This window comes from Myotis nattereri (genome assembly GCF_964212035.1).
Source record: "Myotis nattereri genome assembly, chromosome: 2".
NCBI classification, from domain to species: domain Eukaryota; kingdom Metazoa; phylum Chordata; class Mammalia; order Chiroptera; family Vespertilionidae; genus Myotis; species Myotis nattereri.
The window spans coordinates 34,269,787-34,287,413 of NC_138076.1; positions in this window are offsets into that span (position 1 = coordinate 34,269,787).

Consider the following 17,627-nt stretch of genomic DNA (forward strand, 5'->3'; position numbering starts at 1 on the left):
TGTTAACTGGGGCCTTCTGCCCGCGGGCATTTCTGTTGCCCGTTTTTAAGCAGGCCATGCACATGATGGGAGTGCTAATCCTGCCAAGAGCCACGAGCCCATTGGTTTCCCCATAAAACTACTGAACGCACACTTGGCAAGCATTGTTTTGCCGTGAAGTTTTATAAAGTCCTAGTCCTCCCAAACAGAAAATAGCTCGAGTTTCACCTGGTGGCACAGTCTGCACAGTGACCTACAAAGGGAGCTGAGAGGGGAAAAGGAGGGACACACACTCTTGTTATCTCAACGTCGAATCCGCATTGATCTAGTTTCCATTCAAGCAAAGCAGTTTGCTATCGGCAGCTTCATTTTTCTTCAGGGACTAATCCCAGAGGAAGGAAAACGTCAAATGTTCTTTGTGAAATTGTAATGTTGATAAAAGCATGTTTTGTGATCCTGAATTGAGGCAAGTCAGAGGCCAGCAGTGAATTTCACCACATTTCAAGGCTGGCCTTCCCGGGGAAGGTGACCAAGGTGACTGGCACTCTGACAGTTGGGAGGTTTTCTTTGCTCTTGTGGGCTTGGAGGTGCAAAGACTGGTCACCAGGCTTCTCTCCCTCAGGGGACATCTCCATCACCCAAAGGCAGCTACTAGTTGGGGAAAAGTGCTCAGATCTCTATACTATTTCAGGCTAATCCTTCCCACAAGGAGTGAGGTATTTTAGGTGTGTGTGTGTTTGGGGGCGGGGGGTAGGGGGGGTGGGTGTGAGAAAGTAAACTGAAATGAGGAAATGATCCAGAAGATTCTCCAGGCACAATTGTCTTGCCCAAGATCGTAGTGCTAGTCATGAATATTTATGTTTCAAAAGTTCCCCGGGAGATTCTCCTGAAAGGCTAGTTTTAGAAGCAGGGATCTTGCCGTGTCTGCCTAGAGCAGTACTTGTACCAAAGAAATGCTTATCAAGTGCTCTCCTTGCTAAAAACAAATAAAACTCCAGAGGGCCCTAGCCCGTTTGGCTCAGTGGATAGAGCATCAACCTGTGGACTGAAGGGTCCCGGGTTTGATTCTGGTCAAGGGCACATGCCCGGGTTTCAGGTTCGATCCCCAGTACGGGGGTTGCAGGAGACAGCTGATCAATGATTCTCATCATTGATGTTTCTATCTCTCCCTCTTCTTTACTCTCTGAAATCAATAAAAAAATAAAATAACTCCAGAGGACCACATTTTAGTTGATGCTCAAATAGTAGTTTCATCTTAGCATTTTATTCTGCTACACCGAACTGCCTTCCATTACAATTTATAGCCAAGTCACTAAGTTAAATGCTGTACTCTGTATACCAAGGTCACTAATGATTAGTCTGGGAAAAAGAAAGAAAAAGCCCTAGCTGGTTTAGCTCAGTGGATAGAGCATCAGCCTCTGGAATGAAGGGTCCTGGGTTTGATTCCAGTCAAGGGCACATGCCTGGGTTGCAAGCTTGATCCCCAGTAGGAGGCATGCAGGAGGCAGCCGATAAATGATTCTCTCTCATTGATGTTTCTAAATCTCCCTCTTCCTTTCTGAAGTCAAAAAAATATATATTGGGGCGGGGGGGGGGGGGGAAGAACAAAAGCACTGCATTTTCAAATGTACTTTGGGACCTCTCTTTCTATTTAAATGACCAAATACAGCATGGTGTTGTTTCCACTTTGTTTTTGAAACCACATTTTTCAAATGGAGTAAGTCAAACTCAGTGAAGAGAGGACGGAATGGGCCCAGTTGTTTTGCCTTTTAACTGGCGAGGAGTCTCCCACACAGGAACTGCCCGCAGAGGTTGTATAACCAGATTCCCTGGGTGCTTCTGAGAGGTGAGCCCGCTGTGGCAACAGCACTGCACTGCATCACCCAGTGCGGTCCCGGCCAGCTGGCCGTGCTTCAGAACAGCTCTCGCTGTTGTCAATTCCCTTTTTGGGAAAACAGTGTCCCATTCAAACGCTGTGATAAAGATTCACGATGGAAATGAGAAAAAAAAATCTATAAAAATCTCAGTCCCTGGACTGTACGGCTTACTGTCAGTCTCTCCACCTAGCCCAGAGAAGAATCAGCGAAAGCAACAAAGTAAAATCCAGAGGAGTAAAACTCAGTTTCCTAATGCGTGTAGAAAAGGATGATTAGCCTACTCTTTGGTTGTAGCAAATAGGCCTTCCGGTGGCTCAGGAAGAGACAGAATTGCTATGGTAGTGCAAAGGACACTAACCTGGGTTCTGCTTTTGTTTTTGTTTTCAGTGGATTGGAGATTATGTTTGTGATGTTTACAGTACAGACAAACTTGAAGGCAAATTTTCAGTGTTGTAACGGAAAAGAATATTTCCTACTCCTCACTTCAGTACAGAAGCATTGATTGGGGAATATTAAAGTACTATACTTAATTGTAATAAAGTATAGCATACCAGGTAGATGAAACAATTTTTAGTGATTAAACTGTGCACCAAAAGCTAAAGATATGCCTTGGTGGGTGGCTCAGTTGGTTGGAACATACCCTGAAAGTTTGTGGGTTCGGTTGCCAGTCAGGGTATGTACCTAGGTTGCGGGTTCAGTCCCTGGTCATGGTGCATATGGGAGGCAAATGATCAAAGTTTTTCTCTCACATCGATGTTTCTCTTTCTCCCTTCCTTTCTCTTTCAAATTAATTTTAAAAAAGAAAAACATGCTAAAGATACATTCATTCATCTCAAGATTTTTATACTGTGTTAAATTGATTAATAGAATCCCCTAAAAATATTCATATGAAGTTAATTACATTTTAAAAACACAACTAACGCCCTCAAAAAACATATATATATATATATATATATATATATATATATGTATGTATATGTATATATATTACAAAGCATTAGTTGTTAAAATGTGTTAAATGAATGGAAGGTGAGACCTGGCTTCTAGCTCTGTTTCTGCTACTGATTGCCCCATGGCCTTTGAACAAAACCCTTCATGTTTTGTGCCGTTCAGTCTCACCTGGGAAGTAGAGGGTGGGACTCTAACACATTAAGGTCGCTTTTAACTTTGTCCAGGATTTGAAGCAAAGCCATCAGCATTCTCAGCTGTACAAAAGCATTTCGATGCAAGCTTCCATTTATCCCACAGGCGAAGCTCTGAAGACCACTGGAGTGGCTCATAATTAACGTGCCCCCTTCCCCACACCGTTGACTGCACTTGACCGTTCACCTACTCCTACCTCCATCAAAACCCACATCAGGGCTCAGAGTTCTACTGTTGGTTCTCTATTCTTCCTAGCATCAAAATTCAAAAAATCCAATAACAGTGTATATATTGATTAAATTGGGAGCCATGCTCCTGTGTTTTCAGCTTTTTATGCATAATTATTAAATAGATCTTTTTTCTTTATTTTAAAAGCATTTTCAGGTCTGTGCAAACAGGCCTCCATCTTCTATTTAAATATTTCGTAAGGGCTCACCATGGACCAGAAACCTGTTAGGTGTTGGTGGTTGTCTCTGCCGCCAGTTAACTTAGCTCAATTTCACGTTGTCGTCCTTGTAGACTCGAGCTTAATTTACCTACTTGATAATTTTTTTCACTCTGGTATCTGGAGCACATCCTTATTATTTATACCTTCGTTATTATTTATACCTCTGATTCTGTATTCTGTGGCAAGGAACTGTATGACTAAAAAACATCTTTTAGTTGATAATAGTGCTATTATTTCCTAAGTGCCATTCGTGCTTAATGAAAAGATTAGCGTTTGTGTGTGTGTGTTGTTTTTAGAGCTATGGTGACTATCTTAAAAAGTCCAAGAACAGTAGGGGAGATAAAAGTCATCAAAGAAAAATTCTTATAATCAATTGGAGCCAAACACTGCAAGATTCTTCTTCAGTTATATCATTTTTGTTAAGTGGCTTCATTAACACAACATTGAAAGACAAAAAGAAAGTGGTACAAATGAATGTCTAACTCTAGGGTCCATCAAATGAAGAAAGAAAATAAAAAAGACAGCTGTAGGAATTGCTCAAGGCTCATCTTTCATTCAGATCTGTAAGTATTTGGCCTCTTAGTTCTTTACCACCTTGGTAATCTGCGTATCACTCAAGATAAACATAACTCTAAATTTCTTTGTCTTATATGTGTCATTTAGTGTAGTTTGGATTCCTGTCCATCCTTGCGATGACGTGTCAGTTGACTCAGAGAAAAAGCATGCAACTCTCAGCATCTGGTACACCTCTGTCTGGAACTTCTGGCTCCTTCTCTGACCCCAGGCAAACTGCACAGCTGCTCCTCCACCGAGGCCAGCCAGGCGAATGTGGGCTCTTTGCAATATTCATGGAGATTTCCTAAGGTTTAAGTTGACTACATGCATCTCACTCTGAAGTGTTGCTTATAAAACATGAGAGATCCAAACATATTATCTCTGAAACTGTAGATTATTAGCAGCGAAGACTTCCAGGTTAGTAGACAGCAAGAGCAGTGATGTAGAGGCAGAAACACTGGTTTCAGCCATTCCCACCTAGAGCCCTTTCATTAGACGGGTCCACAAAGCTCACAACCAGCCCACCCACGCAGACTCATGCTTATCTACAAGTCTAGAAGCTTCTGTACGGTGAACACGCACACATTAATGTGTTCACTTGACCGATGTGCATCTATTTAGTGCTTAACATGCGCCAGGCAGTGTAGCGTACTAAGCATCAGAGTTGCCATGAAAGACAGAATTCCTCCTATTAGGGAGCTCACAGTTCAGTCAGCAACTTACAAACTTTCATGAATAACAATCAGGCACCTGAGATGCATGTATGAGAAGCAGTAACATTATAACCACTCTGTTTTATTCCTGGAGTAACCCCCCCCCCCTTTTTTTTTTTTTAAAAAAGCATTTGTTTATTAGGAGCCTTGTTTTCTCATCCACTTCCATCTTCTGTTACTGTGGGCTGAATTTTTTCCCTTTTAAATCTTTCATTACATATATGCCAACTGCTGGTTAGATGCTAAATTTAGTCCGGCTGCTCTTCAGAACATCCTAGGACTTTGCCTTAAGTGCCTGCCTCTGGCCTTAAAGGGCAAATCAAAATGTTTCCAATTGGTTTCCAGCCCGCATTACAGTGGTGTGTGTATTTGAAAGGCTGTTTCTTGGCTATAATTGGTAGTTTTCTTGTAGCTGGTTCTGAGGGGAGAATTGCAGAGAGCTCCATGTCTGCTAACAGTAGTCAGCCCTGAGCTCACAAACAGCCGGGAAAAAAGGAGTCTGAGCCTCTGGACCTTGGCCAGAGCGCCCTGCACGTTACAGGCATTTCAGACGCAGGGCAGACGCGGGGCTCCTCCTGCAGAAACGCCTTTTAACTCTCCTCCTTGTAAAAGGGGAGAGAGGAGATAAGGGCCGCCTACCAACTCCCTTAAATATTTCTGATAAAAATAATGACGGTGTTAATCTCACTGTAACGTGCATGCATTTCTGTCTCCGTACTGCTGGCTGCCTGTCAGGCGGGCTGGGCCACGCCGCTTTCCAGGAGCGGGAGTGTCATGAGTTCAGACTGCACGGAGCAGTCACAGACATGTTTGTGAAAAATGTCTCCTGGACGCGGCAGAAGCACGATTTCCCTTTTCCAAAGAGGAGGGTACGGTTTATTTTGTCAAATGATGAAAAATACGCCTTGGATGGTTCCTTCTCTCAGGCTCCCTCGCCACACGCTGTGGGGACGGGGTTGTGGCTGCAGAGAACTGCCGAGAGTGGGAAACGTTGGCGTTTGTGGGACTCGCAATAAACCTCTGTGTGCAGTGACCCTGAAGGACACAGGGAGAGGTAGCTGTCCTCTGGCCTGGCAGCATAACGCGCCCCCTGAAGAATGACCTGCAGGACATACTTTCCTCTGCAGTCACCGCCACCCCCGGGGCCTGGAGAGGATGATAAAGTCACCTGGCTTTTCATCCCCCTGTGCGTGGTTTTTAAGAGTCTCACTTATGCTAACTGGAAGAACAGATTCCAGAAAAGCGTTTGAAATAGGTTACAGAGTTTTTTAAACGGCATTACCAGCCAAGCAGGCACTGTGATTACAACAGTGATTAAGCAGTTTAAATAGTCTGGTTACGCTTAATAGGGTTGCCCTCGCCTTTTATAGGCCGGGACAGAAATGCTTTCAGAGAACGGGTTCTACTACAGACCAGCAGCACCACTGCTTTCTCTGGTGTGTCTTAAAATTCAGATTTTGATGTCTGTTTCAGACGTCTTGACGTGGCTACTCCTGAACTCTATCCGCATTAACCCTGACGTGGAAAGACGGGAGATCTGTAAAGCTCTTTGTTTTATGGTGGGATGCTTTTGATCATTTAGTTTCATTTGATTTTCATTCGCTTTTTACTTTGAAACTTTTCAGATATACAGAAAGGGTGACAGACCAGGGCAATGAACTCCCATGTATCTACAATGTGGATTCAACAGTTAACATTTTGTACATACATGCATGCTCTGTGTTTCTGCACACACACACATGCACACACACACACACACCACACTTCTTTAGCAGAAGCATTTGAAAGTAGTTGTAGACCTCATGAAACTTTCCCCCCACATTTTAGCATCTGAAGAGAAGGAATCCCCTGCAAATAAGCACATTATCATTGTTGATCTTGAGAAAATTAATGAGAATGTCATGATATATCAACTAGTCTGTTAAATTTAGCTTTTTATCTTTTAAGATGTTGGATAAAAATAGTACTGTGGCTGCATTGGTAGAAAAGTATGTTTCCTTTCCCATCCCCTCCTCCATTCCTCAAAATAACCATCATAAATAGAATCTTGTCCAGTGGTTCAGAAAAATGTTGTGTGCATATATTTGCATGTGAGCCCATGCTTCTTTAAAAACGATCTTTATAGAGATCACCCTGAGATACATTGTTCTATGTCAGTGATGGAGAACCTTTTGAGCTCGGCGTGTCAGCATTTTGAAAAACCCTAACTTAACTCTGGTGCCGTGTCACATATAGAAATTTTTTGATATTTGCAACCTTAGTAAAACAAAGATTTATATTTTTGATACTTATTTTATATATTTAAATGCCATTTAACAAAGAAAAAGCAACCAAAAAAATGAGTTCGCGTGTCACCTCTGACACACGTGTCATAGGTTCCCCATCACTGTTCTATGTCATGCTTCTTTTGGTAAATAATACGTCTTGGAAATCTTTCCTTATTGGTACATTCAGATCTACTTTTTTTTAAAAAAAGCAACAACCACATAATACACCACAGTTTATTTAAATTAACCCCCACTAGCAACATTCGATTTTTCAGCTTCTACACACAATACCTCATGAGCATCTCATGGTTAGCGGAGGAGACAGTGGGGCTCCTCAGATAATTTATGTACTCCCCTAGTGCTCCCAGCATCCCTTGCAATTAAGCTAAGGGCAATGGGCCAGTACCAGGATGATGTGTGAAGAATAAAAGAGAAGGTCTAGGCTCCCATGCTCCACTCCTCTCCCGCTGTTGTGACTGAGGATGTCACAAGTTCCAAAGGGTGTAGCGCGAAGATGGTGGAGGCTTGGTCAGCCTGGGTGCTTGAGCGACCGTGCAGAGCAGAGTCTTCTGCTGGCAGACCCGTGTTACATGAAAAATCAAATTTACATGGTAAGCCACCTTATCACATACATGATTAACGTCCAGAGCTACTTTTCCAAGTAATATCCTTAAGGTAAATTCCTAGTGGTGGAATTACTGTACTAAAGGGAATGCAGATTCGAAATTTTTATAGATACTGCCAGATTGCCTTCCAATTTCCTCCTTTTTATTTTTCTGGTGTAAATATGTAACTTCGGCTCCACTCCACTGCCTCCCTTCTCCAGTGTGTTTACATTTTTACTCTGTGATAGACTGTAAAACCTACAAGAGGCAAATGGATGAAAAAAGATTAATACTAACAGGAGCTTTTTGTTTGTGTGTGAGTTGTACTTAAAGTACCACCTCTGTACGGAGCAGCTGTTAAGGCAGCATGCATCACTTTGATATCAAGTTCTGGGAAGGAATAAATCACATACATAAATATGTATGAATGTTCATTTTTCTGTTCTCTACTAATGCAGCACCAGTGTGTCCAGAACTGGATCTCTTGAGCTGTGGACCTGAGATCACGATGCACAGACATATATTTCTGCTTCTAGTAGAGAAGATGCCCAAGTATCAGCCACTTAGTCACAGTCCGTTACCTCGCTAATGCAAACCACAGCGTGTATCCAGGCTCTAATAGAAATTTCATCTAGTAAGATTTAGGCACTAATTCTCTCATGAATTTCATATACTTTACTTCTGTCTCTGTTTTTACTAGATGCATATGGACTGGGATCGGGAAGCAGTAAGAGGATGTGTTAATAGTTCTGTATAAACATCGCGAGACATGGACTTTTTTTGTTCACCTCAGATTTACTGAGTGTCTCCCCAAATGACTGCTCATTTGCCAAAAATTGTGCTGGAAGTTTGCAGGAGAACTAGAAAGCACCTAAGATAAAGCTGCTGTTAAAAGCAGCAACCACAGTCCAGTGCTTTAATCTTAGTTTTCAGGAGGAACATATTCTTTTTATGGAAATAAATTTTGTTTATTAAGAAAAAAAATTTGGGGGGAATTAAAACATTGTTCTAAAAATGATGGCTCTCCAATAAACTAGTTCTGTGAACTTTGATGCCCCATTTTAACACAGAGCTTCCCGCCAAAGACAAATACTGTATGGCATCACCTACATGTGGAATATATTTTAAAATGTCAAACTCATAGAAACAGAGTAGAAAGGGGGCTGGAGAGGTGGGAAAATATGGAGAGGTTGGTAAAAGGATACAAACTTTCAGCTCTAAGATGAATAAGTTCTGAGGATCTAACCTGTAATAATAAAAGTGTAATATGCAAACAGACGGAACAATAGAACAGCAGAACAACAATCTGGATGACCTTCCAGACGACCTTCCGGACGACCACGGTATGGCACGCACTGGCGCCAGGCCAGCCAAGACAGATGCGATGCGATTGGTCGGGGGGCCCTGCCATTGTCCCATGATCACGCCGCAGAGGGAGGCCCAGGCCACCCTCTGCATGGCGATTGATCACGGAACCCCTTGATTGATCTCTCCAAAGAGGGAGGCCCAGGCTACCCGGTCAGTGGCCTGCGGGTGGGCGAGGCCTCCCTCTGCAGGGTGATCAATCTGGGAGTCCCCCATGATAAATTGCCCCACAGAGTGGAGGCTCAGGCCACCGGCCAGTGATGCTGTGGCAGGTGTGTGGGGCTGGCCAGCAATCGCCCCGCAGAGGGAGGCCCAGGCCAGCCAAGGGATCGCACCCCATGCCTGTCGCCCACAGAGGGAGGCGACTGCTGGTTGGGGGGAGGGCAGTGCCACACAGATAGCAAGCAGTGGCAGCAGCGGGGCGGGGCCAGCTGCCAGCAGCTGGGGGAAGGAAAGCCCGGATAGGCCCTGATCGCTGGCCAGGCCTAGGGACCCTTCCCAAGGGGTTCCGGATTGTGAGAGGGCACAGGCTGGGCTGAGAGACACCCCCCTCCCGTGCACGAATTTTGTGCATTGGGCCTCTAGTGTGTATTATGATGACTATAGTTGATAACACTGTACTTTAATTGAAATTTACTGAGAGTAGAACTTAAAAGTTCTTCCCAGAAAAAAGAGAGAAATGTGTGAAGTGATAGATATGTTAATTAACTCAATAAGGGGAATCCTTTCATAATCTATACATACATCAAATCATCAAAATGTACATTTTAAACATGTTACTTTTTTTTTTGGTCAATTATACCTCAATGAAGCTGGGGGTGGGGGAGTGGGAGACCCAGAAAAATAAAATAGAGCTTCCTGTATCCAAAGCCAGAGGTTCAGATTCAAAAAGACTAGAGTGTGACTAAGAATCCGGGGTTTTTTTTTTGCCCTGGCTGGTGTTGCTCAGCTGCTTCAGCATTGTCCCATGCCCCAAAAGGTTGCCGGTTTGATTCCTAGTCAGAGCACATGCCTGGGTTTCCAGCTCTATCTCTTGCAGAGGGCGTGCAGGAGGCAGCCGATTGATGTCCCACTCTCACATCGATCTTTCTCTTTCTCTCTCCCTTCCTCTCTCGCTAAAAATCAATAAAAAAAAAATTTTTTTTTAAAAGGAATCCTTTTATCCCAACAAGCATCAGCGGTTGCTGACATATAAATGGCTGGTAACAGCTTGACCGTTTCTCTTTCGTGGGGGCATTTCCTTTTAAACAGTGCGCAGTCTCTTCAATGAAAGGACATAAACTCTCTCACATAATTCCAGTTATCAGATAAGAAGGAGGAAAGGGGATGAGGAGGTATATGTGTATATATATTTCTCCCTGGACAGTAACTCAGAACTGCTTAGCGTTAGAACTAGACTTAGCTCTCTATCACCCTGGATCGCACTGCCTGTGTGGTTGTCCCCTTTGCCTTGGGTACGTCTGTCCTAGTTGTACTCTCTAGGCCTCCCCAGTGCCCATTTGGGCCTCGCTTACCTGCATCTATTGCAGATATTGTAGAATAGAGATTAAGCCAACAGATAAGAGACTTTAAACGGAGGGACTGGTGAGAGAAATAGTTATGTTAGTTCTGAATGCGTTTTATGCACCTCTGCTTTATTCTTCCTCGCAACCATGCAGGCCACATGTTGTGGGCCTCCTGCCTGTGCCTTCCTGGCCTTGCATCCTCCTGGCGGGCCCTCTTCAGCCCTTCACTAAACTGCCAAGTGTGCGTTGGTATGAACCACACCCACCAAAGTCTCCCTGTTTAGTATCTCAGCTCCTCCACCCCCGAATTTCAACTGTCTAATCTGATGAACAGTTTCTAAAGGTTAGAAGGCCTTGCTCAGGAAACACATGGTTTATTTAACTCAGGCCTTCTGAAGACAATGCCCGTTTTTCTTGTTTTTCTTAATAAAACGTCAGCTCAGAGCAAGTCGATATGGAAATATTTTTTTGGCAACAAAAGCTTCTCTGTAACATTCAAATTATGCCTTCTCTGTCCAGATGTAGAATTGGCTTTGGCTGTCGTTCCTTAAAACAGTAAGGACCATGCACGCTCTCAGTTTTTGCTCAGAGGCTTTGAAAAACTGGGCGAGGCTTTTAATTATTTCAGCAAATACAATCAATAGCGAATGGTGATAACCAAGGAGAGGGAAAATGGAATCCATTTGTTTTCTTCCAGGCTCTTTCCCTCTCTTTTTGCCAATTTCCACATTCAGGGAAATAACTCACACGGCTTGCACTCTGTGGACCTGAGCTCCGGGAGGTCTAATCGGAGCATTAGAAAAACACATTAGACAAAGATCTTGTTGCCAGGACGAGCAGGCTGAACCGGCCAGTGATGTCTCCCTCTGCGTTTGGAATCCAGTGGTTTGCTACTCAGTGCAATGTTGCTCATCACCACGTCTTTCCTACTTCCTGCACTGTGTAAAATCTGCAGGTGGTGGCTTCCTGTTCAAAGCAAATTATGCAGAATTTGGTATGCAAAGGGGCTCTTTCCATAATACAGTCCTATCATAGTCACAGCTTTCATGAAAGAGCTGAAAGTGCATATCCACGGGCGATGGATGGCGGTGCGACTCCAGTGCCTGCTGCTTATTCGCTACCAGTTCTTTAAAAAAATATATTTTTATTGAATTGAAAGAGGAAGGGAGAGGGAGAGAGAGATAAAACATCAGTGATAAGGGAGAATCATCGATTGGCTGCCTCCTGCATGCCCCTACTGGGGATTGACTTAAAATTGAACTGTGACCTCCTGGTTCATAAGTCAATGCTCAACCACTGAGCCACAACAGGCCGAGCTCGCTACCAGTTCATGAGGAAGTTACTTAACCTCCTAGGACCTCTGCTTCTTCATCAATGAAAAGAGGCCTATTAACCCCCACCTTGATGAGCTGTTGTGAAGATTAGTGGAAGTAACATATCAAAACGGACCTAGAAGATAATAGCCACTCAATAATGATCTTTGAACAGACTTTCTATATTTCAAATAGCTGGTCTCAAGATTGGGCTTTGTGATGGATTTTACTCTTGACCGCAAGTAATGCCATGTTGCTGATTTTTTTTTTTTTGTAAAAAGCTATCCTTCTTTTAATGGACATGAAAATATTAATAGCAACAACATTACGGTACACATACAGCATCTTTAAATGTCTCTAAATGAAGGGGAAATCGTTAGTAATTTTTTTCCAGAGTAAGAAAAGAACACACTGTTTTGCACCTCACTGTTCTGCCTTTATTGTTTAAATCAATGGCAAAATACACTTTATATAAGGTGCTACTGATTCAGACCCAAAGTAAGACCTTGTTTTTCCTGTTTTATTATAATAAACCAAGATACATGGTAGCTGTAAAATATAAAGCAATACACAGAATGCATTGCTGCTAAGGTTTCTGCTCACATGTCAGTGTTCCATACTTGCTAGCTGCAGCCAGAGAGCAAAACTTTTCAAACACAGGTGAGTACCACTGCAGAGATGTTCTCGAATAGCCACTGAGCTCCAGAAGCAGTGGGATGGGAATGGCTCTGTGTCTGGAGAGGCTGCAATAGTGTAGCTCTCACACATTGGTAGAGAATCTGACCATCTTCACAGTACAGCTAATGGGTGTACAAATTCCCCTCTAACCAAATGTTACGGGCTGCATCGTGTCCCCTCCCAAATTCATGTGCTGACGTCCTAATCCACAGTAGCTTAGAAGGTGACCATATTTGAAGACAGAGTTTTTACAGAGTAATCAAGTTAGAGTGAAGCCATTGGGATGGGCCCTAATCCAACATGACTGGTATCCTTATAAAAAGGGGAAATTAGGACACAGACACAGAGGGAAGAGGTTGTGAAGACAGAGGGAGAAGACAGCTATCTACAAGTCGAGGAGAGAGAGGCCTGGAAAAGATTCTCCCTCATAGCCTCAGAAGGAACCTACACCTTGCCTTCAGGCTTCCAGACTCCAGAGTGGTGTGAAAACACATACCTATTGTTTAAGCCACCTGGTCTCTGGATTTTTGTTATATCAGCTCTAGCCAACTCATACATCAAATACCTCCCTCAATTAGTTATTGTTTCTTGTCACCTGCCTTCCATAGCCTATTAAGCCATGTGCTTTAGCCGGTATGAGGAAAAAAGATGCTGCAGGGAAAAACTAGACATTATCTGGAGGAGGAGTTGGCAAATCTTTTGTGTGAGGGGCCAGATGGTCAACCTCTTAGGCACTGGGAGCCACAAGAAGTCTCTTGTGACTACTCCCTCCTGCTGTGGTGATGTGAAGGCAGCTATGGACCATAAGTAAACAAAGGGGGAAGCTGTGTTCCAATGAATCTTCACAGGTAGAGTGGTGGCTGGATTTGCAGTTCCCTGGAGCAGAGTGTACTACAAGGCTATCCGATTCATGCTTTTCTCTGCTTTTGAACTGATGCAGAACTCCATGAGTTACGCATAACACAACGCTGTCTAAAGACACAGAGATCAATTCTATCCAGAGGTAGGAGCTCTGCGGACTTGTTTGCTCCATTGTGGAAGAAGCTGGTTTTGCCTTCATCTGCACATCCATTTTCATATTCCTGATCCATAAGAACGGCTCTGTTCTTCGTGTTCTCTTTTAAACAGCATCTTATTAGTTGCCTCATTAATGTGTTAAGTAAAATCTTTAATGCGTGTTTGTTTTCATGTCACTATGACAGCCATGATTCTCTTCTACCTAGTTTTGAAAAATTATACTTTAAATCTGGGTGAAGGGATTATGTTAACTAGGTAGACTAAAGTGTTGGCTATATTGTCCTAAAACAACACAACAACAACAACAAAACACACCGAGAAGCTCAAGTGTATAAGGCAGTGACTAATGAAGTTTTAGGGAAGCAGGCTGTTTCTTTGTACTGGGCTGACAGATGCCAACCAGGAACCTGGGCATCCAAACAGAGAGATGCACAGCTTGGATCAGGGGCCTGGAATTCAACAGATCTCGGTCTGCATTCATTGTGTGTGACCTTGGGAATCTCCCATAACTCTGTAGCCCAAAGTTTTCTCACCATAAAATGGGTATAGTAGTTGTACCTACCACATGAGGTGTGGTAGAAATCAAACGAGACAGTGAATATAAAAGATTTGTCATAAAGTAAAGCACATTCTAAGAGCGTGATAAATAACATTAGGTAATTAACCACAGGCAGTTATTACCATAAAGTCAAGAATGAGGACACAGAGAGAGTTCGACAGGATATGGAATATAGCAAGAAAAAAAAATGTTTGCCCGATCCTTAATTTTATCTATGTGGCAGCATTACATTTTTCGAGAGAACTGTGAGCAGCAAGTGGTGCCATAGCCAAGAGTATAACTTTTTCATATCTCCCAAACTGACAATAGTCAGGAATTCCCTTGGGAATTTTCTGCCAATGATTCATACTTGCAGAGTTTATGATAAGTTGCTCACAAAAACACCCAGTCCCACAGCTATTCCCACAAAGGGTTGTGGGTGGGGACGGCCAGTGCTTCGGCTGAACCCAGCACAGCCAGGGAAGTTTCTGAGTCTGACAGCAACATTGGGCTAAAATAATATGGCCTGAGAGGCCAGAAGGTCGCTGCTCTTCAGGGCTGCTTTTCATTTCCTTTTCTAGTTTACAACTATGCTGACTATGAATACATCAAGTCTCAAAATATGTTACATATTGGTTAGTTGCTTTTTGTGCATTTATTTAAGTAATTCTTATTTTTTAAATGGTTCTGTTCAAATTATGTTTCAAAATGAATGCACACACCAAAAGAAAACCCCCTCAAATTCACTCAGTATACAGTGAATGGCAGCTTCGCATCAGGGATACAGGATGAAGATGGCTTAGCGGCCAGTGATGGCGAACCTGTGACACGCGTGTCAGAGGTGACACGCAAACTCATTTCTTTGGTTGATTTTTCTTTGTTAAATGGCATTTAAATATATAAAATAAATATCAAAAATATAAGTCTTTGTTTTACTATAGTTGCAAATATCAAAAAATTTCTATATGTGACACGGCACCAGAGTTAAGTTAGGGTTTTTCAAAATGCTGACACGCCAAGCTCAAAAGGTTCGCCATCACTGGCTTAGCCAATCACCAGGAGGCTTTCACACCTCAGAGAATGTAGGCAAGGATGCTCCTTATTATAACCCCAGGGAGGATGAGGCTGGGCTTCTATAGGGGCTGTGGCTTCTGGGGTAACATCCACCAGAGGCTCCTGTACAGGGCTCTCTGGTTGCCGGGTTTGTTACAGTTACCCTCAGTGGGATGACAATGCAGGTTTGTTCAGGACTGGCAGTCTTGGGGGAGGGGCAAGGAAGCCTTCTTGTCATAGTTCCCTTGTGATTATCATCCTACGTGAACCATGCTGTGTGTGTGGCTCCATTTCTTGGGGTTCTGCGATTAACTCATGCCATGAAGATAATATGCTACTTTTGATCTCACCATGAAAGAAATAGACAGATAGCTGTTATTGTGTGCCAAAGGCAAGGGCATCTGATACCTTAGCTGTGATTGGGACAAGGAACCAGCTAAGCATTTTCAGGCAGGTCCAGTTAACTCAGCATGAGCTCTAACTCACACAGTTCTGGCCCTGCCAGCCACAGGCTGGAGACCCTGCGAATTTCTTTTGACTGTAACCCAGTTATTTGTGACCTAGCACAGACAGACAAACAGACACGCACACACACACATACACACAATATACAATTAAAAGTTACATGAAACATTTACCATTATCATATGTGATGTAATCTGATATTTTGTATACTTTTTTTTGTTCTATTTCAGTATTTATTTATTTTTTTAATCTTTAGTGTTGAAAGTATTACATAGGTCTTCCATTAATGTCTTCTATTTCAGTTTTTTTTTTTTTAAAAAAAACCAATGTAACCACATTTATTTCTCAACTTCTTCCAACTTTCTATGGGTCAAATCCACACTTTGGAAATTACTGGTAGAGGAGTTTCATGATTCTACAAAGGAATTCAGGGTAATATGCGCATGAAGTTACAATCATTGAAGCAGTTGACAAAGTGAGAAATATTCTTACATCCACATGGTTTTACTTCTTAAAATCTTGCCTAATAATGAGTACAGGTTTCTAACTGAGTCTGTGTCTCAGTTTCCTCATTTGAAAAGTGGGAAAAGTAACACTACCAATCACAGTGTTTCTCCAATGGTTAGGTGAGTTAATAACAGTAGAGTGCTTAAAACAATAGTGTCTATCTATACTAATAAAAGAGAACGATGCAAATTGACTGTACCTTCATGATGCCCACCAGCCAATCAGGAGCGAGTATGCAAATTAACACAACAAAGATGTCAGGTTAATTTGCATATGAAGGCACCAAGCGGCTGGGGTGGTGCGCTCCGACCCAGCCACTCCGGGCCTCTGGGCTGTGCGGGAAGGCGGAAAGGCAGCTCTGGACTGGAATGAAGGCGGTGCTGGCAGCCAGGGGAAGGAAGGCCCATTCTTGCACGAATCTTCGCATTGGGCCTCTAGTAGTCAAATTATTAGTGTTTATAGCAATTATTGTTGTGATAGTTACGTACAACAGATTTAGTGAATGGGTAAAGATAAAAATAATTTTTTAAATGGTTATTTAACTTTTTAAAAAACCATAACTGAGGATTTGGCTTCCTTTCACTTCTCATTTTAAAGCAGCCAATAAGAATTGCAATTAACATACATTTTCAAATTATCAGCTCCCATGGGGTTCATCTTAATAATCTTTACCACATTACAACTGACAGTTTCCACTAATACATTAATGGCACAATAGGCCAATGAAAAGAACATTGGCAATCCTTTATTTTACGGAAGTCACAAGTCCCATCTCTGCTACGAAGACCTCCCCCAGAGGCTCAGCTAATGCATGGCTTACTTAATTGAACTTTAGGACAGCTGGATGTGCAGTTGCAGAACTGGGCTTTGTCCTCCCCTGTGGTTCGGGATCTCCGCCTGTGCTTGAACTCTATCACCCAGATGCATTTCCATCTAGGGCTGCTGAGGGCCAGGGTGTTGCCTGCCCAAGATTTGCATTGATAAGGAGCTGAGTGGTTTCCTGGGAAAGGATCAGTGGGAAACCAGAAAGAGATGGGCTTGTCAATTTGACTCAAGGCCATGTGCCAAGGTCCGAGGGAAAGCCTGATTCAGAACCTCACACTCGCCCTAACTGGTTTGGCTCAGTGGATAGAGCATCGGCCTGCGGACTCAAGGGTCCCAGGTTCAATTCCGGTCAAGGGCATGTACCTTGGTTGCGGGCACATCCCCAGTAGGGGGTGTGCAAGAGGCAGCTGATCAATGTTTCTCTCTCATCGATGTTTCTAACTCTCTATCTCTCTCCCTTCCTCTCTGTAAAAAATCAATAAAATATATTAAAAAAAAAGAACCTCACACTCTGCCCCCTCCACAGCCCCCGCCTAGCCCTCACATGTCCACATTAGAAGCCTGGGCAAGGGGCTGAGGTCAAAGCAACCCACAAGTTACAAGAGCAGTTTTACCCAAAGCCACGTTGCCCAGTGAGAACACAAGGCCTCACTTCAATGCAGAGAACACCTAAGCACGCTGACCACTGCCAGGCACTTTGTTAAGTCGCCTCTGAAGGCACAGGTGGCACAAGCAGCAGGGCTTTCCATGATGACAGCACCACGAGGGGCATCT